At 36.8% G+C, this 27,373-nt stretch overlaps 1 protein-coding gene across 3 annotated transcripts in view; it reads left to right on the forward strand.

Annotated features, from left to right (window-relative positions):
• Positions 1-27,373, forward strand: part of CADM2 (cell adhesion molecule 2) — a 682,250-nt gene that overhangs the window by 456,947 nt on the left and 197,930 nt on the right. The window lies entirely within an intron of this gene.

A 27,373-nucleotide genomic window follows, 5' to 3' on the forward strand; every position in this document is an offset into this window, starting at 1 on the left:
TGATGAGAGCTTTTATTAGACATAAATCGTGTATCCTGGGGGAGCATAATAGAAAAACACAAAACGTCACTCAATCTGTAAAATTTAAAGCCATGCTTAAAATGTGTGGGAGAGAGGTGGGGATTCTTAGAAGAGGAACACTGCTGAAGGAGTGAGAGGTCTGGGCTGGTATCAGGAGGACGCCAATGAAAGGATAGACAAGGCTTTCTCAACTAGTGTCACTTATGATTGGAATAAGCCATTTAATCTTAAAACCCATTGAGCTTTGTGTTGCACCCATTGCTATCCACTTATCTACAGTATGGTAATGCATTCATTATGCTTTGTGTTGCTGTTGAATGCATTATAATGTGAAGTCAGATTGTAGCATGAAAGTTCACTAAAATGCTAGGTTTCTTTTTTTTTCTATAACTGTGTGAAATGAAGCAAATATTTTCTGATCCTGAACTCCATGAGATGGCCTCTAAAATACACAGATGTTGCCGTGTATACCTGTAGATTCATTCTTAATCGGAAGAAGAGACTGCCCAGCTGAGAGGGGCTTGGGCAGCTCGAAAAGCCTAGAAAATTGATCTGAAACAGAAGCTGGAGAGAAGCAACACCTCAAATGTATTTTATTTTCCACTGATTTAAATTTTAAATCGAAAGGTAATGATCGCAGTGTTTTCTGGTGGGGATTGACATCTATTTTTCTAAGAATAAAGGGCAAAATGACATTTGGATTCCAGAAGAGATGTCATTTAGCTGTGTCAAAGAAAGTATCGGGGACTCTAATGACCTAGTTTCCTGTTAAATCTCTAGACCATTGCTGAAGTTAGGAGCATAGGGAAAATACATTTCATCTTCAAAGACTTCAAGATGAGGTTTATAACTTTCTTAAAGAGGAAAAATTGAAACCGCTCTGCTGAAATGAGGCAGATAAAGTTTCAGCCCAAGATGGATATTTTTCCCTGAAGATTTGAAAATTAAACCACCTGCTTTAAATGAGAAGTTTGAAAAAATGCAGTGTGCTAAACCACTGTCTTTGATATGAAACGACAATAGAAAAAAATGTATATTTTTACTTCTGTATAGTCTAAATAAATAAATAAATAAATACATTTGGATTCTGCAAATAGCACAAGGACTGAAAAATACTTTCAGATTTTATTTGAAATCAGAACCACTTTAAGTATTTGGAGGGGGCAGAGAATCGCATTGTTTCATAGCACTTTGTCTTTTCCTGCCATGCCATATTAAGATAAGGTGCATATGAAGTATATTTCACTATATTTTTAGTTGAAGCTGATAGCTTTCCTGCAGAGTTTTATGATACTGATTTAGGAAATGATAAACCGCTCACAGCCAAATGTGGCCTGTCTACACGTGTACCAGCTAAACAAGCAGGCTCATGATGATTTTGTGGGTGGGGGGGTTAGGCTAATCTTTTGTTGCCAGTCTTCTGAAACAAATCCAATGACTACTTCTTTGTCCTTCACATATTTCTCCAGAGCAGACTACTGTCTCCTTATGTGCTCAAGATTTGGATGGGAAAACCTGTGCTTGTTCTTCTGCTTTGGTTTTGATTCTGCCTATTAAAAATCCCTGCACACACACCAACTCATGGAGTTCAGTGAGGCTTCCAGAAAGAAATACTGACTCAGGTCTTGAATCAGAAATAATACAGCTAAGGTATAGCTATGCATCAAAGCAATCTAGGCATATTGATAGAAGTGTAACAAATAGCTTCTGGATGTCACCACCACAGAGGAGGAAAGAGGTGATGTGTTGTGCCTCATTGGGCCATATAGACATTCCCCACATTTCACTAGTACTTAAAATTCATCTGAGTCTTGAATATAAATGAAACTGTTCTGAAAACGTTCTTGTTTTAGAAGAAGCAAAAGCCTTTTTTTGAAAATTAACTGTTCATGATGGAGGAAATACTTTAATTGATGTACATTCTGGTTGTTATATTCTCAACTGCCATTTCTGTTTGTGGAATTTGGTACATCTCTCCAATCAGTACTTCGAATTTTTATGCAACTGCATCACTTGAAGAAGGGAAACATGATGAGGAAGCAGGGGAAAAAAGGAAAGGGGGTGGAGAAGACAATAATTTTATCTGTCATTTTTCAATATATCCATTTTTGTGTTAGTGACAATTACTCTTCAAAAAACATTGGACCTGAGCAGAAGGAAAAAGGTAATACTTTTGCCTTCTGCTTGTTGAATGACTCACAAACACTCATGTACATGAACCCTAGCACCATAGAATAGTTGTGGTATTGGAGCTTTCTGCATAATTTACCATAAAAGAACATGAGACATTCAGCAGTCAGTGCTCATTCAGAGATGTTCTGCATTACTAGCAGCACTAGTAAATATGCCTGCTCCATACATAATTTATGGTCTTCAGCAGATGCAGTTTAATGCTTCGTAATAGGCTAGCTTTGATCCCTTAAAATTTGTTTGTTAAACTTAAAGGTTGGGTACAAAACAAAGACTTTAAAATCGTTCCTGCGTTGCTTGTTTCAACACTCTTCATTTTCACATCCCGTTAACAAGGTTGAAATTGGTTCTGACCCAGTTCTGGGGAAATGAGCCTTCCTGTAATGGATTTTGTGTGTAAGACTTTTTATTAGGCAATTCCCTCCACACCCAACTTGATGTAGAATGAAAATTGCTTTAGAAACCTTAGTATGGTCTATTCTATACTTCTGCTTAAAGAATTTATTGTTATTTCTTGTGACCTGTAGGAGGAAAATGTAGATAGATTTTGTGTTCTGTGAATCCCTCTTTTAATGCTGTGATGCAGCTAGAGACCGTGTATAAATGTAAATGAATGTGTTGGAACTCATTGAAATGTGCTGGTTTTGTTTTGTGGGAGAGCTCCACATTAAAATAATCCATATTACACAGAAATACATTCCATCTTTCAAGTTCAGTAAGGTGTCAGGGTAAAAAAAATGTCAGTTTAAAATGTTTCAGTGTGCTGAAATTTAAATGTTTTCATTTATACCTTATCTTTAGTATCTGTAGCATTCTTTAGACAATATGTGAATTTAAACCTTATCAAATGTGTAATATTTTAAACAATATAAGGATCTAAAATACATCTCTAAATGAAAATACACAGCGTTCCTCTCTGGTATTTCAAAGACTGTAAAGTTATTTTTTTTTCTGCAGAGAATGTCATCAGAATTGATGCATTTCTCTGAAATATTTCAGTGCTGACATACCAGCACTGTCTGGTGGAGTTTGTTTTTTCACCTTTCTCCCTGTTGATCCTGTTTTCTTTGTTCTATTTCCTTTTTTTTTCTTTTTCTTTTTCTTTTTCTTTTTCTTTTTCTTTTTCTTTTTCTTTTTCTTTTTCTTTTTCTTTTTCTTTTTCTTTTTCTTTTTCTTTTTCTTTTTCTTTTTCTTTTTCTTTTTCTTTTTCTTTTTCTTTTTCTTTTTCTTTTTCTTTTTCTTTTTCATTTTTTTCATTTCCATTGATCACTGTACTTCAACCTATTATCATTCTTTGGTTTTAAATGTCTTGTTCACACCCAAGCTATTTCAATAAGAAATTTTAGAATTGACTAGTGGTTTAGAGTTTTTCAGCAAATACTGAAAATCTGCCTTTTGGAAACTAGGTCTCTTTTTATACATGTCAAGTTAGGCATATTAAAAACCAATTAAAATTTTCTTATTGCTGTTCAGACATCCTGTCATAATCTTTTTCTCTCTAGCTCCTCGGTGTTCAGTCATCTGCAGGTAGTTTGCCCAAAGCAATGATTTAAATATTCTCTCTGTCTGCAGTCCAATTCAGTTGCTCTTTTTTTTCTGTTCACTGTATCAGCCTTCTGACTCTCACTGCATCAGATTCAATTTCTGTAGTGTCATCTGCAAGACGTCATATATAATTTTAGTTCTTCCTTTTTTTTTCTGCTGTTATGATTTATTGTTCTAATATTGGAGAGGTCTTACATAATGTGGTCTCCTGGTGTTGTGGTTTAACCCCAGCCAGAAACCAAGGTCCATGCAGCTGCTCATTCAGTCATCTCTGGTAGGATGAGGAGAGAGTCAGAAGAGTAAAAGTGAGAAAACTCATGATTTGAGACAAAGACACTTCAATAGGTAAAGAGAAAGTTACACTTGCAAGCAAAGCAAAACAAGGGATTCATTCACCGCTCCCCATGGGCAGCCATCCCCAGGAAAAACAGACTCCATCCTGCAGAATGGTTACTTGGGAAGACAGACACCGTAACTCTGAACAGCCCCCCTTCCTTCTCTTTCCCACAGCTTTATATAGTCATCATGATATCATATGCTATGGATTATCCCTTTGGTCAGCTGGGCTCAGCTGTCCTAGCTGTGTCCCCTCCCAAACTTTTGTGCACTCCCTACCTTGTTGCTGGCAGGCCAGTATGAGGAGCTGAAAAGTCCTTGACTGCTCAGCAGTAACTGAACCGTCAGTGTGTTATCAAAATTATGCTCATACTTTTATACTAAATCCACAATGCAGCACTGTACCAGCCACTAGGAAGAAAATAAATGCAAGATAGAGAATGGGGAAGAACTTTTGCCATCTCTTTGACGTGTGTAGTTATTAATCTGTGGATGATCACACACCAGCAAAGCTTTTTCAGGCTTATTAAATGTGTGCTTGCTTAGAGGATCGATACAGCTTTTGTGTCTCATCTTTTATAGTGCAACCACACCAGGCAGCTGTATGAGTGCCTGAAAAAATATCTACTACTTTTTACCTCCATTTGGTATTTTAATATTTTTGGTACAGATGAGTCATCTGTAAGCATATGAGGGAGAAAAAAACATAAAGTCTACTTTCCTGGATAACCTTCTTGTCTGCCAGAGCTAGCAAATGTTGCTTACAGTAGTGAGGAGAGGGGAAGAGTCTTCGCTTCTCTTTGTAACTGTTTCACCACAGCTCTTAAGATGTTCTGATACCTTTCATTAGATGTCTATGGGTTTTGTAATTTGAGAGCAAACATTTGATTTAATCTATCTTTTGCACTAATAAGTGTATTGGCATTTATTCATATTGGACAATTTTTCCTACTGTATTCTAAACAGGAAAAAAAGAAATGCCCTACCCCCACACACCTCCAAATAAGACAGTGCAGCTCAATGTTTTTAGAAGGTCAGGCCACACATCTCGCTTCAGAGTCAGGAGGAGGCCCAAACAGACACAGTAAACATGTGAAGGATCCATTCACAAGCAGCATATTGAGCGTTTTCCAGAAGCCTTGCGCTGGTTGCATGTCAACGGAGTGGCTACACTGCATGGGTTCGGAGGCCTTTCTGCAGGCACTGGGTTTGCTGTACATTCTGTTCCAGTCTTTTGAACAGAACTTCCCAGATACAAACAAATGTGATATTGCTTGGGGGGGCGAGAGGGGTTGCTGGTTTCGTTGATTTTTATTTTTTTTCCTTTCTTTCTTCCCTGGGATGTTGTCCTTCTGTATATGAAGCCTGAAGCAACAGTATCTGTAGCAGCAGTAGTTAGTCAACAGCAAGTGAGTTTTCTGTATCACTGTGCCAGTTCTGAAATATAGACTGGCATTGAGCTTTCACGTTTTTCCCACTCTTTTAGCAGCAGTTTAATGTCTTCAGTGTGGTTTTTGGAACAAAAGAATCAGAGTGCAGCAGTGGTACAACACACAATTGTTTCTTTCACATTTTCATTTGTATATGAAGAAGAGTTGTTATCTCCTGCTGTCCTGTGACAAGTCTCATGTTGTTTGCCATCGCGTTTTTCTTTTTTATTGAAGCTCCAGCTCTTGGAATCACTGGGTTATATAAATTTGTCCATATGGCATTGCATAAAAAAAATGGAAATATTTATGCAAATCCCAAATCATAATTTCAATTCCTTGTTTTCTCTTCTTATTTCCATCCTCTCTTAGGCCAGGTTCATTTATTCTAAACAATATTTTCTTTATGATATATTTGGATGGAACTGTTCTGCCTATTGTAAAGATTAGATGAATAAAAAACAAGTTCTCTTTATGGGCCAGTGCAGGTCTACAACAGCTGTATGTAAGCAGTTCTTGCTGAAAACATAAGCAGCGTCTGGTTTTGTTTTGTTGGTGGTAGTTTTTTTGTGGGTTTAGTTTATTTGTTACTTTTGGTTGTTTGTTTTTGCATTTGTTTTTGTTTTTTTTCCCTGTTGCCCCAAAGCAAAGCCATTAAAAGCTGGTTTTACAGAGAGTATCTTCTGAGGACCTATATATACTCCTACAAAGGAAAGTTTCCACATACGGGGAATGAGATGCGCTAGCTACAGCAAATTTATGATTTCAAAATAATTGCCCAGAAGCAGCATAAATAACATTAGAGTCTTTCAGTGGAACGGATACTGGAACAACGGCTTGTTTGGAGACTGTAACAGTCGCCTTGTTTTGTTCTACTCAAAACATGGGGCAGAATTATGTTTAAGTAAAAGCCAAGCAATTATTCTTGGTCTTTTAAAGTTGTAAACTTCCATTGTGAAACCTTATTTTAAGCTGTTTCTGTAAATAAATTTAGTGTAATACAAAGTAAGAGAACTCTTCGGCTGGGTTTTGAGCTAGCTTTTATAATCATATTGCATTGTTATTCAGTGCATGTTTGCTATGTGTATCTGTATAGAAGTTTATCTTTCATACTGGAAATCGCAGGACTGTGATTTGATACTAATTTTCTCTCTCACAAGTTGATATTGGAGAAGCTCTTCCCAGCCCTCAGGACCTCACTTGCAGTGATTCAGCTGTTTGCCAGCCAGTCTGGGGCTGTTGAAACCAAATCATTTCATAGATCCAGTTCAAGGCCTGGCCAGTCTGACAGTGGAAGTGGTAAAGCAGCACACAGGGCAAAGTAAACCTAATGTAACATGGCAAATAGGTATCTAGAGAAAAACAGGAGAGATATTCTAGAGCAGGGGTGTCAAACTCATTTTCACCAGGGGCTACCTCAGCCTCGCCGTTGCTTTCAAAGGGCCAAATGTAGTTTTAGGCCTGTGTAAATGTAACTACTCCTAGATTTATACCGGCCTAAAATTACCTTTGACCCTTTGAAGGCAACCAAAAGGCTGATACGGCCCCAGGTGAAAATGAGTTTGACACCCCTGTTCTAGAGTCTGCTGTCAATGAAAGAGTAAAGGAGACTTTCTGATCCAAGTCTGTCATACATGGCAAGCATGCTTGACAAAAGGCTTCAGGGCTTTTGATGGCAGAAAGTACAAATTGTAAATGGAAGAATATCTAAATTAGACACTGTTTAATTATAGATCGAATTAATTGAGAAAATCAAATCCTCATTTACGCACTTGATATTTTTAGAAGTGGATTATTTTACAGTGGGCTACATTTCTCCTGACTTTAGACTCATATTGTCAGTACTGTGTTGATAAATTAGTTTTCATCAGTGGATATTATTCTAGGAGAACTGAAGAATGGAAAGCTCAACGAATGATTTATAAGTGCATGTCATAGACTGTAATTCTGTGGTGCTCAGGAGAACTCAGGCTTTTTATACAAAGTATGATGCTAAAAGGTGTCTTCATTACTATCATTCTTACTGTTCCTTTGATTCTCAGAGTTGAGCAGGAGAAGCAACATCCAAAAGTGAGTAAAACAGCTCTTGTAATATGAAGAGGTAGAAGCCTATATGAGAGCTAGCTTTTCACTAAGGGCTTGGAAAGATATTGTTATGAATTTTACTGTATCTTCTTTTAATGGGGATACATAACTATTGAGCTTAAGGTAGTTTTAAAAAGCAACATAACAATGTTGAAAAGGACAGTGATCTTTACTCTACAACTGCCTAGCCCAGAGGCCACACTGGTGAAAGAATTTAGTTTACCTGAATCATTTAGTTGATATGATTTTGTGTTTATGGTTCTGTGAAAGAAGCTCAGGAAGATCAGTAAAACTGATGGTTACACTGCAAATCGGAGTATAGTGTAGACGTAGCTGTGCTTGCTCCAGGTCAGAAGCAGAGAAACAGCATAAATGAGTCATTGTAGGACTTGGTACTGTAGCAGTTAGATACTTCCCACAGCTTGTTCTGAAGAGAAAGCACTGATCACTGACTGCAGACTGGAAGAAAAAAATATATCTAAGTGTGAAGTGTGAAGTGCCTTGGGGCTGAGTATTGACTGAAAAAATATTTGAATCACAGGTAAAGTCACCTTTTCTGTTATTTCATGTGCTCAGAGATATAGAAATTTGTTTACTGGTATGACTTGGTCACAGGAAATCCCCACACGATCATCAGCTTCCCTTCCCAAATGAAACAATTTTCAAATCTTATTTTATAATTAGCTTATATTCTTAGCTAACTTTTTTTCAAACAAAACCAGATACTCTATAATGGCTACAGTCAAAGTCTGTGCCAGCATACACTTAGGCACTTGCTTGTTAGCTTTCCTTGTGTACGTAAACAAGCACATAGTCTTGAGAATACAAAAGTCTTGATACTTAAAGGCACTTGGTGTTTGAGATCAGTTCTCCTCTTACCCTCCTCTCAAATAGAGTCTTTCAGGCAGGAATTCCAATTGCTGAGTGTATGAATGCCAAAAAAGAGGTGTTTCGTGCTCTTTTTCTTCACCTGAGAAATGCACTCTGCTGTCCAGAAAAAGTCGAGTTGTCTCAATCTGTGCAACAGATGTTAGTCATTGTGTCTCCTCCTCCCCTCTCCTGCTCTCCCCTGATAGGCAAATGTGGTCTTTGGCATTTGTATTTCCCTTGTGGTGAAATATATTTCCCTGATTAGGCTAGTTGTGGTAACTGCTGAGAATTAAAAAAAAAAAAAAAAAAGAAACAAACAAACAAACTCTAATGAAGCTGATAAATCAGTTTTGTGAATTTTATCAGATATCTCCCTCTGCCATGTAATGAATTCCTTAGTAAGTGGGAGAATTATCTTTTTCCAGAGTGTGGGCAAGCCCCTACATTTTCAAAAATTAATTTGTAGTATATCCTAAGGCATTTTAATTCACACTTGTTCTGTTTCCCTTTTCTTCCTATGACTAAAACCCATCAACACTCAATACTCATGTAATTACAAACACTTGGTAGAACCCAATGCAAGAAGAACCACTTAAGTATTGTGTGTGATTGTGCAGTTCACAACCTGCCAGGCTGCCAACCGGACAGCTATACAGTAATAAACTCAATTCAGAAATTTTTCTTGTCTTTACATTTCCTAATTGCACAACAGAATTTTTGTTAGTTTCTCAAATGTTTCATCCTTCAGGGTGATTAAGGAAACAGCAAACCTGTGGTTGTCCTATATGTTCCTTTCATGAATGTCTCTGCTTCTTTCTCCATGGACCACAAAGAGGAGGCTGTTGATCCTCACTTGGTGAATCATTTTTCTTCTTCTTGACTCTCATTGCAACACCCCTTAGTGAGCTCAGAGTTTCATTTTTGCATGGGCATGTGGATATGGTGCTGACTGATGTAATAGCTGTGTGTGGATATGTCATCTGAGCTGCCAACACCCACACTAGCAAGATTAAAGCTCGTTCCAATGACACTTGTGATTCAGCAAGGAAACCTTCAACTGCACTGCCCTTTTTTCCCCAATATATGGTCACTCTACAGCCACTTTCCACGGTGGGCTATAAGGATAAGCATTCTAGCGCTCCTGCCTTTTGGTCATGAGAAAATAATGTTGTGATTTAATCCTAAAATAAAAACTTATTTATATAAATCAATTACGTAAAATGCGAGAAGTAAGGTAATGTTAATGTGGCCAGTAAGAGAATTTTTGGCTATCCTGCAAATTTGACACAAGCAAGTGTTTTCTCAACAATGTGCAGAATGAATGTTGTTCTTCCTTTTCTAGAAGAAAATTATTCAAGTCAACATTTTGTTAGATACCAAATAACCTTTAGAATCATTCAGTAAATTATAAAATAAATGACTTCAACTAAAATATTCTTACAGCCAAGTAGGAAATCTGGTCAGCCATTACTGACATGGATTCACTGATCTAGAAAATTACTTTAATGCACATATCAATATACTTGCTGATTTTTTTCAGTGGATTTTTAAAAAACTGTTATTGCAGAGACCTCTTGTGCTTTGTATGTTATAAAATTCACTGAAGTTTTTATACACTAAAGCAATAATACAGGTAGTGTAGCTCCTAGGTTTACCATTTTAATAAAAATTAATAATATTTTAAGTCAAACTTAGCTGTAAAAATATGAGTGTTTGTATACAGCTGATAAATTAACTGTGTTCAAAAGGCAAAAAATTACATTGAACTGTGACTCTCATTCCAGATATATAAGGAATTCTTTGTGCAAGAGGACATACCGAAATATTATTCTAAGGAAGACAGAAAATTTGCATTGTTGCATTCACATCCCCATTGGTGTGGAGTTGGAATTACTTCCTATTAAATATGCAACTTTTCTAATTGAAAAGAATCAATTAATAAAGTTCTTCTGTTGGCCTATTGACATATAATAGGCTTTTTGGGGGTAAAAAGATACAAAGATTTCAGTCCAGGTGGCACTGAAACTAATATTAACCTTTTACTGCATCTTGCAGAAATTTAGAAGGCCCTTCTAACTGAGTTCTTAGTTCCACCATTGGCTTCACACAAGTACACCCATCCTGTCCCTTTTTGTGCTTTTTGAGGAGTAAGAATTGAATTGACTCATGAGAGAGGATTAATGAATGCCTGTATCTATAAGTACATCTCATGAATGCACAAAGTGAAGAAATTTGAAGAAATTTTTTCTGCTGATTCCTTTTGTCATACCAACTTATTAACTTTAAGAACAGTAAGGACAAGAATTTCAGACAAATATGATATTTGGGGTGAAGCTTTTTAGTCATAGACTACTGGAAAGGACAAACCCCATATTATATCCTAACAAAAAGAAGGGGTCCAAAGGTCAAAACAACAACAGCAAAAACAAAACCACCATCAAACAAACAAACAAGAGACTCTAGAAAAAAACTTGGAGATTTTGAATAAGAGACTTCCATCTGCTGTGAAAGCAAGGTCAAGTGATAAAAAAATGCTTTTCTATATATCTATTTTTGAGGGCAGCTGGAGAATTCAGGCATTCATTTACTTTTAATTAATTTATTTTTTAATTACATTTTTAAAAATTTAACTTGTTCTTGTACCTAAATAACTTTAACAGTTTCCTTGACACAGTCTGTACAATCTATTAGAGACACAATGCTGAATGCAACTTGCATTTGGGCATTTTTAAGTTTGTATTGTTAGGGAAAAGAAGTTTAACACAAATATATTTTTCTACTTTACATCTGTGTGTTAATATAAGGTTCAATGGCACAACAGGGGAAGTTTAGGGACATGTTTGAAAAAAAACAAAACAGATTTAATGTTTGGCTACATAAGAAGATTGTGGCATTTGTAAATAACCCTCTTAGAGAGGAATGGGAAAAAAAAAAAAACAATCAGTATACAGCACCATGCTTAACGAAGCCACAGCAGCTTTTTCCTGTCTCTGTTGCTACATGGCACACATCCAGATATCTGCTGTACTAACATTTGCTCCTGGGAGGAGATGAAGAAAAAAGGGTCCATAAGGTTTCCATTGGCCTAGACAACTGAAACATCTGCTAGATTCATGAGCAGCTTGCTGGCCCAAGTCAGCAGGGAGAAGTGCTGCAGATCGGCACTGCAATATCAATAGATATCTCATAGACCGTAGGGAGGAAAAAAAGAAAGTCAGTAGAGTAAGCGATTTATTTCAAAGTACACCAAAGTCTTGTGTAGTTTTATATAAAGTGATATTTAAATTGCACAAAATTAGAGCCATATCTACAACTGATCTGTGTGCAAGACTCATTAGGGAACAGGTGCATGAAAGAAGAGCAGGATGTCATCCTCATCTTCTAATATCTACTAATAGGAGCAAATCACCTAAGCTCCCAGATGAAATTTGACAAATAACAGTCACTTGAGGAAATATTTCCTTTATGCAGAAGCTTGCACCAGAAGAAGCCTTCTCCCTTTTTCTGAAATACAAATAGTGTGAAGATGCTTGTTGGAAGGGAATTGGCTGTTCTGTGTCAGGACACACAACTGAGAAAAAGAGCAAGTGTTGAAGCAACAAGCGTAGAGGACAGAGGAGAATATTCATCCTCACTTGGTGTAAACTGCCTTTCACATCCTTAGTTCAAGTCTGGGTTCTGGAGCCTGAATGTGTAGTCTGGCCTAAGTAATTTTGTTTACAGTTTGGTGCCACTTAGGCTCAAAAGGGCTACGGAAACTGTATCCATTGGTCATTCTCCAAACCAAATTCCCGGTGTTATTTTATTGTGTAAACCAAAAGAGGGAGCAAAAAAAAAAACAAGTTCCAAGTAATTTTTAAAACTATTATTTCATATTATTTCATATTATTTCATATTGGAACTTCCATTAAACAGAGATATCATTTCTGTACTAGAAAAACAGTCAAACATCAAAGAAGGTAAATATTGACATGGTGGGTGACAACAGCAGTAATGAAAACTTTGTGAATATAAAGATGATCACAAGTAGAAAACCTTTTATTAATCAGTCAGGCTTTTGGTCTGTGAGAATCAGAACTTCTTTCTTCAGGGAATGTTCCCAGTTGGTGGGGATGCGTCTGTGTATTGATCAACACAAAAGTCATTAAGAGAGTGCCTGTTCAGATCAAAACCATGTACAGGCATGATATTTCTCACCTTTAAGACAGTATTACCTTTAAACACATCCCTCCTGTCCCCAATAGTTTTTACAGTAAATAAGTTTTGCTATCAAAGGTATTTTATTTGAAAGTGTGTTTAATTTGTCCATATTGTGTTACACTGACAGAACTCAAGAATCTGATTCCTTGATATTGATCCCCATTTACCACTATATTTTAATTGTGACTTGTTTACAACTGCAGAGTATTTCACTGAAAAACACTGGTAATCTGGTTAACCAGTGTAACATCACAAATAATGTCCCTGGTCAAAATCTGTTTTTTTCTACTTTTGCTTTTTCTTAATTTGCCTTTGAGGTTTTCATATCATAAGAAGCAAACTGAACAGTGAAAGTGTTGGAAGTCCAGGTAGCAAGTATTTATTTAATCTGCTAGTGCAATGACAGGTGTTAGTGCAATGACTTGTTTCCAAACCAGAGGTAGTAAGATCAGTGTTTAGATATGCTGTTCTGTTCTAATTAAAACATAAAGTCTGAAGTAAAAAGAAATTAAATTAGCAGAAAAAGTGGGTTTTTATTGATGAACATATCACTGTTCTTTGTCCCCATCCTGTTTGTGTATATATGTGTAAACGTGTGCAAGATACACATTGGCTTTTGCATTTTAACAAGAATAAAAGCTATTGTGTGGGCACATACTAAGGCAAACCAAGAAAAATTTTCGTTTTCAGTTTTGCTCATCTGTTTGGTACAGTGAAAAATTCCAGCTTTCATTTAAACACAGAAGACTTAAAGTGGTGAGCGAGCTATTGCCAGGGGTGTTTGTAAATAAGGGTAAGCAGTTCAATGATGGTGCATTTTAGGAATTCCTAAATACTCTTAGAGGTTACAAACATTCAAAGAACAACAGTACTTGGAGCTGATCTGTATGGCGGTTTCTTCTTCTGTCTTTTAACAACTCTTTTGGATGAAATTTCAGAAGGTGGCGAGGCAAAGCTAAAAGTGGAAGAATTTTAAACCTTGACTGTGTTCTGCTCAGATGAAAAGAGTGATTGAATAAAGAACATAAATAAACAGGCAGATAAAATTATTGTCCTTGCCAAATGGGTTACCTACATGTTGTACTTCAAACTCCATTATCTATTTTAAGGATGAAAGAAAAAGGAAAACCGTGTTTCTGGAAAATATTCTGCAAGAATATTTTCTTTTATAATGACTGAAACCTGGAAAGCTTGAGAGAACTTCCCCTCCCCCCCCCAATAGATTTGAAATGTTTCAGAGGTGGGAGCAAAGAAATGTTGAAAATTATGGTGGCAAAATGATGAGGAAAAAAAATATGAATAGATGTACTGATTTAATTGCATTTTTTTTTTCTTGGTCATGTAATTCTCTTTCAGTGGAATGTTTAATTGAGAAAAATGAAAACCAATGTATTTTGACTTTTCTGAACAAAAATGGTTTGTTTTCAACACTTAGGGAAAACTTTATATTTCAGTTTTCAGTCCATCTCTACTTTTCCCCTAGCCAAAATTATTTTCTCAATTATTTCTGAATTTCTACTAATTTAAAATCTTCCTTAAACATTACTTTTTTCCAACATTTACTATTTTCTGAAATATCTTCTCCTAATACTAAGCTTATAAGCTTTCATATATCCTCAAATTATTTGCCAAGATTTAAATAATCAAGCCAAATCAAGCCAAGATTTAAATAAATATGTTAGAGTTGTGGGAAAGGTTATGATTAGGCTACTGAAGTATCTGTGAGATCAGCACGGGTTCTGCAAACAAATCAGCTGAGCATCTGGCCTGAATGAAGAGATAATACATGCAGCCTGTGGAGAGATGCTGACCTGAGACAATGCTAAGCACTACCAAGTTGTAAGGAAATGTAAGTAACATGAGTTTTCAGCATGCAGAATCCAGCAATGGCTGCAAATGTCTGGTGCATAGTTTCACCATGCAGTGACAGCTGTTAACAATTAATAGCTTACACAAATTCATAATTCACAGAAACAATGAAACATACAGGATAAGAGAGAAAACTTGTGGAACTGACTTAGGAAGTCTATGGAAAGGATTCATTTTCTCATTTGGCACATTAGTTGTTGATTGTAATGTGCTCCATATTGAAGCTCTGTATATGACTATTTATAATTCTCAGTTTGGGAAGAACAAAGAAAAAAAAAAAAAAGAAATTAGAAAAAAAAAAAAGAAAAAAAAGAGAAAGTAATGAAATAGGACAAGGGGCAATGGGTACAAACTGGAACACAAAAGGTTCCTCTTAAATTTGAGAAGAAACTTCTCAGTGAGGGTGACAGAGCACTGGAACAGGCTGCCCAGGGAGGTTGTGGAGTCTGCTACTCTGGAGGCATTCAAGACCTGCCTGGATGCCTTCCTGTGTAACCTCATCTAGGTGTTCCTGCTCCAGCGGGGGGATTGGACTGGATGATCTTTCGAGGTCCCTTCCAAAACCTAACATTCTGTGATTCTGTGAAATAACACCCAAAAGAAACAAGTGAATAAAACAACCCCAAAGCCTGCATTATCCTGGATGTTCTGAATCTTCACACTAATCCTAAAGAGTCCAAGTACCAGTGCAGCGTTTTTCACAACGCTTGCTCCAGACTGATACCTCAGTCTGGGTCTGATTGATTTTATCTTCTGAACATCTCTGAATATGATTGTAGTTTTCTTATTTCTTAGCTGTTTGTCTTTCAACTGTTCTTGCTCCAAGTGGAGAGACAATCATCTGCTCATCCTTTTTATCAATCTTTCAAATGGCATCCCAGAAAGATAAAGTGGTTTTGTGACCTTTTTATAATTAACTTTCTGGACATTCTTGAGATTATGTGCCTGTCGTCTTTCTAGGAATACTTCCCTCAACAAGGATTAGATCTTCCCATATATAATTGTTCAGAACTGTGGTTGATAATTTCATATTCTTCCCTAGCCCACTTATTTAACTGTGACACTGCTTTCTGGATGGAGTGTGCTTGAAAGAGGATTATCAATGTATGGCCATGAACTCTGAGCATTGCTTCAGGACACCTTTCATAGTATTTACTTTCTAGACACTAGAAAGATTTGTTAAAAGTGTTAAAATTTATATCTACAGACCCAAATTTAACTCATTTTAAGTAACTTTTTTTTTTTTTTAATAAAAAGAATTTACATTAATAATGTGCACTTAAAAGAGTAGGTATGTTTTGCATTAAGTTCAGATAAACATGTAAGCTTTTGGATGCTTATCATTATTTTGTGGATATTTTGAATGTACAGAACTAGAACAAAAATTTCTCACACAGAATATTCCTTCAGGCCTTGAGACCATTTTCCCAAAGCAGAGCCGTCCTGTACCAGGCTGAACATCAAAACACTTGTGGATTGTTTTTAATTTATTTTATTTTTGTATTCATTGGTTGGGGTTTTTTCTTCTTGTTCAAGTGCAGTCAGCTTTAAGAGTGTAAATGGCTGGGTCATTCCATCACAGTACCAAACATCTGTGGCTTGCAATGAGTTATCATATGGAGACAGGATAGAAAAGGTATGAAAATTATTTGCTTTAGATTGTATTTCATTGCAGTCAGTTTTAGAACTGTTATAAGTGCTTGCTAATGGATCATTTATATTAATGCATTGTGTGTTACACTAACAGTAAATTTCAAATTGACTTTTATCATGGCTAAATATCTGCGTGATAGTTGTTTGATACAAAGAACTCATAATCTAAGTCATATGTGTAGCAGCATACTTTACTTTTAAGTCTTCCCATGGTGTTTAGGGTCAGATAGTTTTCCTCTTGTCCTGTTTCACATCAAAATGATGTTAGTGTAAAAAAAAATTGGCACAAATACTACAGAATTGCTGGCTTAGTCATGAGATACTGAGTGTGGATAACCCTGGTTCTGTTACAGTCATCTTAGAAAAATCAGCAATGTTAAGTTTGTGTCTTCATTTTGTAGTCATTTCTGTAAATTATTTAGATTCATGTGCATGTAACTAGAGTTTGATCTTCTCTTGGAATTGATGATTATTCCTTTTACCTGGCTCTTATTCCATGGAGAATTTCTGCAGGAAAGAGAGGAGTGTCCAAACCAGAGTATTTTATGTTTTTAACTGATTGTTTATTGTAGGTAGGCAATTAATCAGAAGATAGAAAGTAATGTTCAGGCAGACTGCTGCCTCTAGATTGTATGTTGCAGCGTGGTGGTAAATTTTTGAGGCCCCCAAATCACAGTATTACAAGAGCAGTTTGGAAAACTGTATTAACCACTGTTGATGCTGAACTAAAAGATAAAACTGTGACAGAGCAAATAGGACAGGGGGGTGATTTGAGACACACAGCATGGCTTCACCAAGGGCAAGTCCTGCCTGACCACCCTCATGGGCTTCTGAGATGTAGTGACTACATCATTGGACAAGGGAAGAGCTATGAATGTCGTCTACCTGGACTTCTATAAGGACTTTGACACAGCCCCTCACAACATCCTTCTTTCTAAATTAAAGAGATATGGATTTGATGTGTGGATAAGGAATTGGCTGGATGATTGCATCCAGAGGGTAGTGGTCACAGCTTAATATCCAGGTGGAGATTGGTGACAAGTGGTGTCCCTCAGGGGATCCTATTGGGACCAGTGCTGTTTAATATCTTTGTCAGTGACATAGACTGTGGGATCAAGTGCACCCTCAGCACATTTGCAGAGTGGTGCAGTTGACATGGCCAAGGGACAAGATGCCATCAAAAGGAACCTGGACAAACTCAAGAAGTGTGCCCATGCAAACTTCATGAGGTTCGACAAGCCAAGAGCAAGGTCCTGCAACTGTGTCAGGGCAACCCCCAATATCAATACAGGCTGTGGGATGGAGGGATTGAGAGCAGCCCTGGGGAGAAGAACTTGGGGATGCTGGTGGATAAAAAGCTGGACGTGAACCTGGACATGTGTGCCTGCATCCCAGAAGTCCAATTGTATCTTGGGCTGCATCAAAAGAAGCATGGCCAGCAGGTGGAAGGAGGTGATTCTACCTCTCTGCTCTGATGAGACCCCACCTGGAGTTCTGCATGCAGCTCTGGGGCCCTCATTAGAGGAAAGACATGGACCTGTTGCAGAGGTTCCAGAGGAGACCACAAAAATGATCAGAGGGCTGCAACACCTCTCCTATGTGGACAGGTTGAGAGAGTTGGGGTTGTTCAGCCTGGGGAAGAGAAAGCTCCAGGGACACTTTATTGTGGCCTTTCGGTAGTTAAAGAGAGTTTAGAAGACAGATGGGGACAGACTCTTTAGCAGGGCCTGTTGCAATAGGACAAGGTGTAATGGCTTTGAACTGAAAGAGGGGAGATTTAGATTAGATATAAGGAAGATATTTTTTTTTACAATGCAGGCAATAAAACACTGGAGCAAGTTTCCCAGGGAGGTGGTAGATGCCCCATCCCTGGAAACACTCAAAGCCAGGCTGAGCTCAGTGCTCTGAGCAACCTGATCTAGTTGAAGATGTCCCTGGTCATGGCAGAGGGGTTGGACTAGATGACCTTTAAAGATTCCTTCCAACCCAAACTGTTCTATGATTCTGTGAGATACAAGCAGTATAGGCTGATTGGCTACTGTTTTACCTGTATGATGGGTTTTTTTGGAGAGAAGACCTACACTGGGAGAGATAGAAGCTTTTCTCTGTTCTCTGTAAAAGTCACTTTTTTGAGATGGGCTAATATTGCTTAACTGTCGTATCTATTTCTGTTGGAAATATATTTTATAAGTTAAATTTCTTATATATATTTATTTTATTATTTACTGTAGAAACATCATCATTAGCTTATGATCTTTCCTTGTTTATGTTGACATGCTTTACATTTCCAAATACAAATTTCACTTTGTCTTTAAACTCCCTAAATATTCTTCAATTTCTGGAAAACTCAGAGCCCTATCTTCAGTTCTGTCACTACGTCACCTTTGCCCTGAACCTGCTTCTAAACAGTAGCACACATTCATGCAACAACAAGAGCCTGAAATGTACTACCTACTTGTGCACCTCCCCAGAACCCTGTGTAGTGTGATTTATAGTCAGTCCTAAAAAGCCTGGTAACTCATGTGTTTACAGCTCTTTAATTTTCTTTTGAGATGACATGTCCAGAACTTCATTTCATGTGTTGCTCAGATGAGAAGGTTGAACAGAGAAGTAATAATTGTAACTGAAAGTACTTTCATTAGCTTGAATGGCCAAGTACATAACTGCTGTGAAGTTGGTAGTTGTCTCTCTCACACTTTTTTCTTGTTTATCTTTATGGAATAATTGGACTTCATTATGCAGTTTTCTCAAATTTATATCTACAATCTCTTCCACTGAAATATAGTCTGAATCAATTATATCTTTAATTTGCAGCTGTTGTAGAAACATACACCTGAAACACGGTGAGTGAAGGAACAAATGCCTCTTCCTTCTCTGTTGTTGCTGTTTAGCATTGATTCTATAGTCTGAAATCAGAGGCTCTGCTGTCATGCTCTTGTCCTTTGGGTTATTTTAGTAATTGCTTAAACATTTTGAAAAGCCCAGTGACCTTGAATGCACAGTTTGAGGGTAATAGTTATTTGCTGAGTTGTTTCTTCTCTCTCTTCAAAAACTCTGTCATTCTATAGAAAGTTTCTGCAGTGTTCTCATTAGCTCAAATTTTCTCTGCAAGTGGTTTTGTTACTGGAGCATGTAATAGTTACCAGAGCACTCATTTTCTCTTTCTTTGTTTTGTTCTTTTTTAAACAATGTTTCTTCAGTAAGCAAACAATTTACAGGACATTCTCTCTGGGGATCAACTCTTAAAAGTATATGGTGTCCAGATATAGGACTAAATTATTGCCAGCAAGTTAGGAAAGGCCAATCTACCCGGTCGAAGACTGTGTATCAAATGCTCATGCAAATTTCTCTTTAGCCTGCAGGCTACCTTGTCGTCTCGTCTTTTAGAATGAAACAAAGCAAGCAATTTTGTATCAAGAGTCAAACTCTTTTCCTTAATCTGTAGTCAATGTCTTAAAACACTCTTAAGACTGTTCTTAGAAATGAAATAAAATAAATGAAATAAAATAATAGGGCTAACAACTTCTTCTGTAGTTTTCTTCTTCAAAATTTCCAGGACCCTAACCTTATATATGGTACCTGTGCTGAAAAAATAGAGAAGGGGATTCATTCCTAATAAATTTTGAGAGAAAGCCATGAAACTAATTCAGTATATTTAGATATTTCATCATTCTGTTTTTTGTTTCTAACGTTTTAGTTCCTTTGCTAAGTAAGAAGGCTAAAATGAATATATTCTTCTTATAGATGCAAGCTGCTGTTTGAAGAAGTAAGTTGCTTGCCTCCTCACCTAAATATTTACTCCGGATTTTTTTCTTTTAGGCTCTGGTCCTTTTGAAGTCAATATTAAAAAAAAAAAAAAAATAAAAATCTGACTGATTTGAAAAATAATTTACTCAAGACTTTTTTTCTTTATTTCCTCTCAAAGAGTTTTGCATTTTTAATGGGCTTTGCTTTTGGTTGACATCGTTCAATAAAGGTGTCAAATAAAAGGCCAAAGACTGAAAAGGTTAAATCTCTGCTATAGGCTTCCTGTGTGAGAATGAACAGAACTGTAAACTCTGCTTTCTTCCTTTTGTATACTGATAAACTTTGTTTAGCTCAGAGGGATGCTGGGCAGCCAGGCTTGCAGGAGAAGGTAGATTCAATCTGCCAAAAGATTGTTGAGTACTGTCACCTCTTTCCCAGTCCCTCCTCTCTTTCTACACCCATTTCTTTTTATGGCTTTCTGATGTATAGTGACATGAGTAGGCAAAGCTTGCTGCACTGGTATGGTGAAACTCTCTTAAAATGTAACTGTTTCCTATGAAAACAGATCTCTCCAGAAACAAAGGAGAGGATTATGTTTCCTCAGTGCTTATAACCACCAAGACACGTGTATGATTAGCCTGGTAAACTGGTTACAATAGATAACCAAAGCATCAAATGGAAGTGTTGAACTCATGAAAGAACTTTCATTTTAATTGCAGAAAAAAAACCCAAAACAATAAAAAAACGAAGAAACAAAAACATAAACAAATAGACATGAGATGAACTCACAAGATGAATGTTTCCAAACTGGACCAAAGAATGATAATTATTCTGCATAGTCTTGTCACATACTGAGATAGCAATCAGTTTTAAAATCTGTAAAAGCGATTGAGCCATGGTTTCTGGGTGGAAAAAAACAAAAACAAAAAACAAAAACAAAAACAAAAAAAACGCAAACCAAACCAAACCAAACCAAACCAAAAAAAAACCCCAAAATAAAACAAAACAAAACAAAACAAAAAAAACACACAAAAAAACCCTTTCTCCTTTCTTGACTGAAAACAGGTTGTGGCTAATGAGATATGAGCCTGTTGGTTCTACTGGAAAATAGTATTGGTTCCCTACAAAGCACTGCAAAACCAGCCTGGCATAGAATATACTTAACTATAGCTCTAGTCAAAATAGTTGAAATATTTTTTGCTAACAAAGCTTCCTAAAATGAGCAGAGGGACCAGGATAGAGCATGGTCGCAGTGATATCTAGATGCTGCCTAGTTTTCGCAATGGCTTCATTGCTTATTGTAATTAATCTTTGTGTAACCTTGTAGTGTTTTCCAATAAAGCTTTTTGTTTCATCTTCAGATCCAAGGCAATTGTAATGTAGACCATCAGTGCTTTTATTTTTCATTGTTTATTAGTATACTCCAGACAGACAGTAAAATTGTTCGACTTGCCTCAAAGTTTGATTATAGAACAGAATGTAGTTGTATATGCTGTAGTAGATACATATGTGACTGATTGACCTGACCTGTCAGTGAAGGGTAGAAGTGTCCTTGCCAACCATTTATTGTGAAGGAAGCAAGCAAGCTACATGGGTAGCCCTGTCTGTGAATGATGATCATCTGCACCACGTTCATTATCTCAAGGATAACTGTCAATCACCTCAGTTAACAGTAAAGTAGGAAGTAAATTACACAGAACTTGCCTAAAAAGCTCTGTTCAGAACAGCCCATATTATTTACATGTTCTGCAATTTCTAGATGTTTATAAAAATAAAATGTCTCTTTTAATACTTACTAAGTAGCATTTGAGGGGAGTGGATTTCTCTTTGATCCAAATTAAAACTCCTATGAAAGATACAACTTTCACCTCCCTCCTTTGTTCCATCTTCTTACTCACTCCCTGTCCCCCCTCAGCTTATACTCCCACTGACTGGGTGCATATTTTCAAGAGAGCCCTGACCTTTGCAAGCCCTGTGTCCCATCATCATCATGTAATCCCATGATAGTTTTTCTCCAGGTGAATTTCTAAAGCAAGTATCAGTGTCTGCCCTTGGTACAAACACCAAATTTCGGCATCCTTTCCATACCTGCAACCTGAAATAAGGAATAATTAGCGCTATTGTATAATGTACTGCTAAGGTTTCTGGAGTGGTGTGTGGTGCCCTGGCTGCCTGTGTTCCAGGAATAGAGGGGCCATCCAGTGAGAGGCAAATAAAGCATCTTGGTTTGTTCAGCTAGCACAATGTAGACTAAAAGGTGATGTATCTGGGAAACACTTAACGCACGAGTGAACAGTGTGGTAAGTGCTTAAAGGTTTTCCAGTTGATGTTGAAATATAACATATAATTAATTATTATTAAGTCATATGCCATGGCTTTTATTCTTTTCTGCTCAAGCATATTGACCATGTAGGAGCTTTACTGGGATAAAGAACAATTTGGTTCAATATTGTTTGCTATTGCTATGAGTGCAGTTTTGTTACTGCTGTCATCATTTTGGGGTTTCAACAAAATAAGTACGATGCCAGAATTTTTGTATTTGTGACAATAGGGAGTCCAATTCAGAAATTAAAGAGAATAAGTTAGACTTGGATTAATTCCTAAAATCTGGAAGGGGAATCCACTTTCTTTTTGATTATACTTCTTTATGGTGTCTAAAATTGGCACATCCAACATTAAAAAAAATTACACAAATAGACATTTATAAATTTTTAAAATAACTTGATTAGAAGGGAGCTATGTTTAGATAGGGAGAACAGAAAGGATCTCAAATAATTTGGAGTACAGAAGTATTCTTTAGTAATATACATATGCAAAAACCAGGAGATACATGTGATTTGAACAATATATACAATGAAGTAATTAATTTTTTCATACATAAACTCAAATAAAAGCATTTATTTTATCATTGTTTCAAGCCTCTGTTCCCCACAAGTACATTTCTCTGTCCTGTACCCACAGCAATATGGGCTGAAATCAGATGAGAAAAAGTGGAAAAACATATATAAAAAATGAAAAAAAAAAATATATGTATTTCCTTTTTAATCCAAATCTTTTTACAAGTTTAATAAACATTATTATTCGTTTTGTGTAGATTGGTTAGCAAAGCATATATTAAATGGATTGCCTGAGGTCATGTGACAAGTCAATGGTGGATTTAGGAATGTTTTTCAAATATTTACAAAATCTTAGATTTTGAAATCTGATATTTCACTTAATTTCATGGGATTATATCTGACTGCCATCACCATCATTGAAGGAAATATGGACATTAGTTTGTAGCTAAATTTTCTGCCTTCACAGAAAGATTTAACACAAAGCTTCACCACAAATTAATTCCTTTTCAATGTTTTTAAAAATGTATTTATAAATGAATATGTGATGAATTTAATATTTTCATGACTTCTTAAATTACAGTTATATCTGGGAAAAGGTAACCCTAATCTTTAAAATCTTTTTGACTGCTCCAAGGCCTTTGATTGAAATAGCCTGATGTCTTGAGTAATAACCAAAACTTATTCAAAACCAACCTTACAAGCTTTAAGTGGATTAGAACTGTTTGAAAAAGTAGGCTGAAAGTATAACAATAAATAATAACTCACCATTGAACAGCCATTTTTCTGTGCATTTCTCTGCACAGGAAAAAGCAGTTGGTGCTGCACTATTTAGATGGTTTTCAGAGTTGGTTTTTAGAAACACCCTGGGAAACACAATTGTTGCCAGCAGCGTTTGCAGATGCCACAAAGACCGTGGATATATGAAATGACGAAAAGCTCAGGTCACTGGGCTCAGGGAAATATATATTTCAGTACAGGGAAACACAGGGACATAGGGACATACGTCTAAAGGCTACAGCAAGAGACCTGGTTGTCTTTGGAGCGGTGTATGAGAAAAAACACTGTCATCATGGTGGACAGTCAGTCAAGCTTGAGTTCTCATCTGACTCTGTGGCCAAGGGGTCTCATTTAGGTCTGCAACTAACCATATGAAGTGCTGGTAGAAAAGTGTCCTCACCGTTGTATTTTCTCCTTCTGTGACTGTTACAGTGGAATTTCCAGGTCTGGGCTTCACACTTCAGAAAAAAGATGACAAATTGAAGAGGGCACAGAGAAGAGCCACAGACTAATTAAAGGATTAGAAAAATATGATATCTAGAGAAAGCTGTAGGAGCTCAATTTATTTAGATTATCAAAGAGAAGGTTAATGGGTGATATGATCGCAGCCTCTAAGTGTCTACAAAAAAAAAGAGAAAATTGATAATAGAGGGCTCTTCAGAGCAGGGAAAAAGGTATAACAAGAGTCAGTGGATGCTAGGTGCTGCAGTGAGACAAATTCAGACTAGAAGTAAAATCCTGCCTTCTCTTTTAAACAGTGATGACCATTGCTCTCTGAAATAAGTTACTGAAGGTGCCACTAACTTTTCCATTACTAGACTTCTGAAGTCTAGCAGAATGCTTTTGTTAGATAACATTGTCTTGTTCAATATCTGCTTGCAGAGCTAAGGAAGAAATTGAGAAATGGGAGTTAAATAGTGATATTAAGAACCAGTCATAGTAGTGAACCACAGTGGTAGCATCCAGTTGGAGAAATGATGTTGAAAACTGTATTTCTTTTAACATACTGACCTCCATCTGGCAGCGCCTTCAGGCTTCCCTTCTTATTCAAGGATCATCACTAAGCATTTTTTGCTTTAATGGCACTGCTCATATGGATCAGCACCAACTCAGAGCATGAATGGGTGTTTTTTTGCAGTGGAAATAAATTTTTCACAGGCATAAGGGGTTTTTTCCAAAGCAAGTCCCTTGCGGAATGATGTTGTGATTCCAGTTGCTGGCCTCCAGCCATGGGTCAGTGTGCTGCAGCGGGAGCCTGCTGCCCTGTCAGCTCAAGGGCTAGAAGTGGCTGAGAACACCTTGTCTGCATCACTGGTGGCCTGGGCTCTTCATCCCACTGAGTACTTGCATGGACTGACAGCTTTTCTGGCATGCTTCCTGGGCACATGCTACCCATCTATTTAACAGGAAAAAAATCTGATCTATGGTGGCATAAAACCACTTATTTGACACTTACAATGCTGTGTTAAATGGCATGATTCTGATGTTTTCTGTAATGTTCATCTATCTGGTATAGGCTTCTATAGCCTTCTCTAGTCCTTTCAGGCCCAAAGCTCCTACTTCAATAACCCAAGTGAGACGGTGATACAGACAATGAAGTAAATCTCATAAATATGGTTTTCTCATCACTTACTAATAATTTTGGTCTTCATTAAGAGATGTGCAGTGTCCACTCTTTTGGTCTTGCTTTGTCTATTTTTCTCTGCACAGGTTCTCAGCACAGGTTCCCTTCTTTTCACTTGGTCTGGTTTCCAGATTAAATGATTCCTTTTCTCCATACCTCTTTCTCCACTCCAGGCTTCCTGTGAAGCTCTGTGCATCTTCTCCAGATCCACACAGCTTCTCTATTGATAAGGGATAGGATGAATATTTTGTTTTTCCTTTTATATGCTAGATTAATTCTTGCTTCCAAAACCTCAGGATGCAGCGGAGTGGCCAGAGAAAAGAAAGTTCATCTGACTTCTTTCAGATCATGGCATCTACCATTTCCATTTAAATGGCTGATCAGAAAAGTTTACCTGCTAACCAAGTTTCTGGTCAAACAAGTCTGAGACTTGTCAATCATTAGCAAATGATAGACTGCATATATAATGACACCTTCATGATAAGAACTATAATATCAAAAAGAGAATGTAGGATAATTCTCGGGAGATCTCTCAAGTTGCATTAACAGGGTCCTAAAACATTACAGCAGTTCTATATTAAACTATCTCCCATTCCTAGTTTTTAATGTAAATGACAGCTTTCACTGTGCTAATCTCTGATGCTAGGTTCTGTCTAATGCTTCTTGTATGCAAAATATATTTTAGCCCACATAGCCTCTTATGCACAACTCATACTTTAGAAGGTTGTTTCTTTGGTAAGATGCCTGTAATTTAGTGGAAGTAATAACAGGCTGTGTGCATTTTTGCTGGATTTTTAAAATTCTAATTTAAGCAATAAGCAATTTATGCAATATCTTGAGGTTCCTTGACACATTGGAATTGAAAGAGGAGAAATGGAAGGAAATGACAAATCTTTCTGTTTTCCTTTTTTTTTTCTCCATCCTTGTTTATAATTTTTCACTCATCAAGTTATTCTCAACGTATGGTTTTCAAGAAGCAGGGTTTGATTAATGAAGTGTCAGATACAGAGGATGGCATGAGAATTCTGGCATTTATTGTTTGCAGCATTTAAATTAGCCATGGTGTTTTCAATATTACTTATTTTTGTATTTACTATATCTGTTATCCTGTTGATAGTAAATAACCTCTTATAGTAAATATCAGTACATAGTCAATTTTGATCTTTAGACATACAGAAAGTTGTTATTTATACAAAAATTATACCAGTCATTCAGATTTGCATTTTGATAGAAATTCTTCATTTATTGATTTATTTTAAAGCAAGGCAGTCGACAGTGTTAGACTACCTAAACACTAAGTGTTTCAGTGATGTAGATGCTTAGGTACCAGGCCTAAGGCCATCAAATTCTTTTGCATGGGGATATGGACAGTTATTGAAAGCTGGCTAGAATAAAATTTTTGGCAATATCAACAGGTCAAATAGAAGTTCAGTTGCTAATCTTTTATTTAGTAATTGCTTACTTTGGTGATCTGAAAACCTGTATACTAGATAATAGACTTCTGTATTATCATGCCTTCCATATAGAAGGTATGCCTCCATTTACCTTAGCTGGCAACAACTCTCATGAGAGCCACTAAAATAGGATGTTTCTGTGAAGGTTTTGTGCCAGTTGTGCGATCCAGTATTGGTATGATTAGTGGATATTCTATATATAATTTCCTTGATGTACTTCTGGCATGTCTATGAGCTCGTACACCCCTGTAGGACTGTAGAGAGATTTTCCAGTTCTGGCACATCCCACTTGTGTGTCATAGCATTATGCTTCTTATGCTAGCAGTTCTACCTTCCCTTGAGTCCTTTTTGTATTAAGAGAACCTGTATAAAAGGAAAGGAAGAAGGAAGCATATGCTTGATTTAGACTATTGGATTGTCTTTCTTTTGCACTGTATTCTTGAATATATTAATTTATCTCCCCGATAATGATGTATCTTGCTTATTATTGAAGAACTTTTCTTTTCCCACCCATGTTAAAAATTACTTGCATGTTTTTATTGTGCTCCCTTGTAGTGATACTTCTTTGTCAGAATGTGTTGTGTTATTTGACAAGGAGCGTTTTATTCTCACAGTACATAAACACTTTAGTCTAACTATGCCATTGAAAATGTGTGTGATTCAAGAACCTGGGTGATACTGCTCCTGTATTGTGTAGAGGTATTTGGAAGTCTTCCCAGTGACTTTTTAGCAAGCACT

Source organism: Columba livia, chromosome 1, assembly GCF_036013475.1.
Source record: "Columba livia isolate bColLiv1 breed racing homer chromosome 1, bColLiv1.pat.W.v2, whole genome shotgun sequence".
NCBI classification, from domain to species: Eukaryota; Metazoa; Chordata; class Aves; order Columbiformes; family Columbidae; genus Columba; species Columba livia.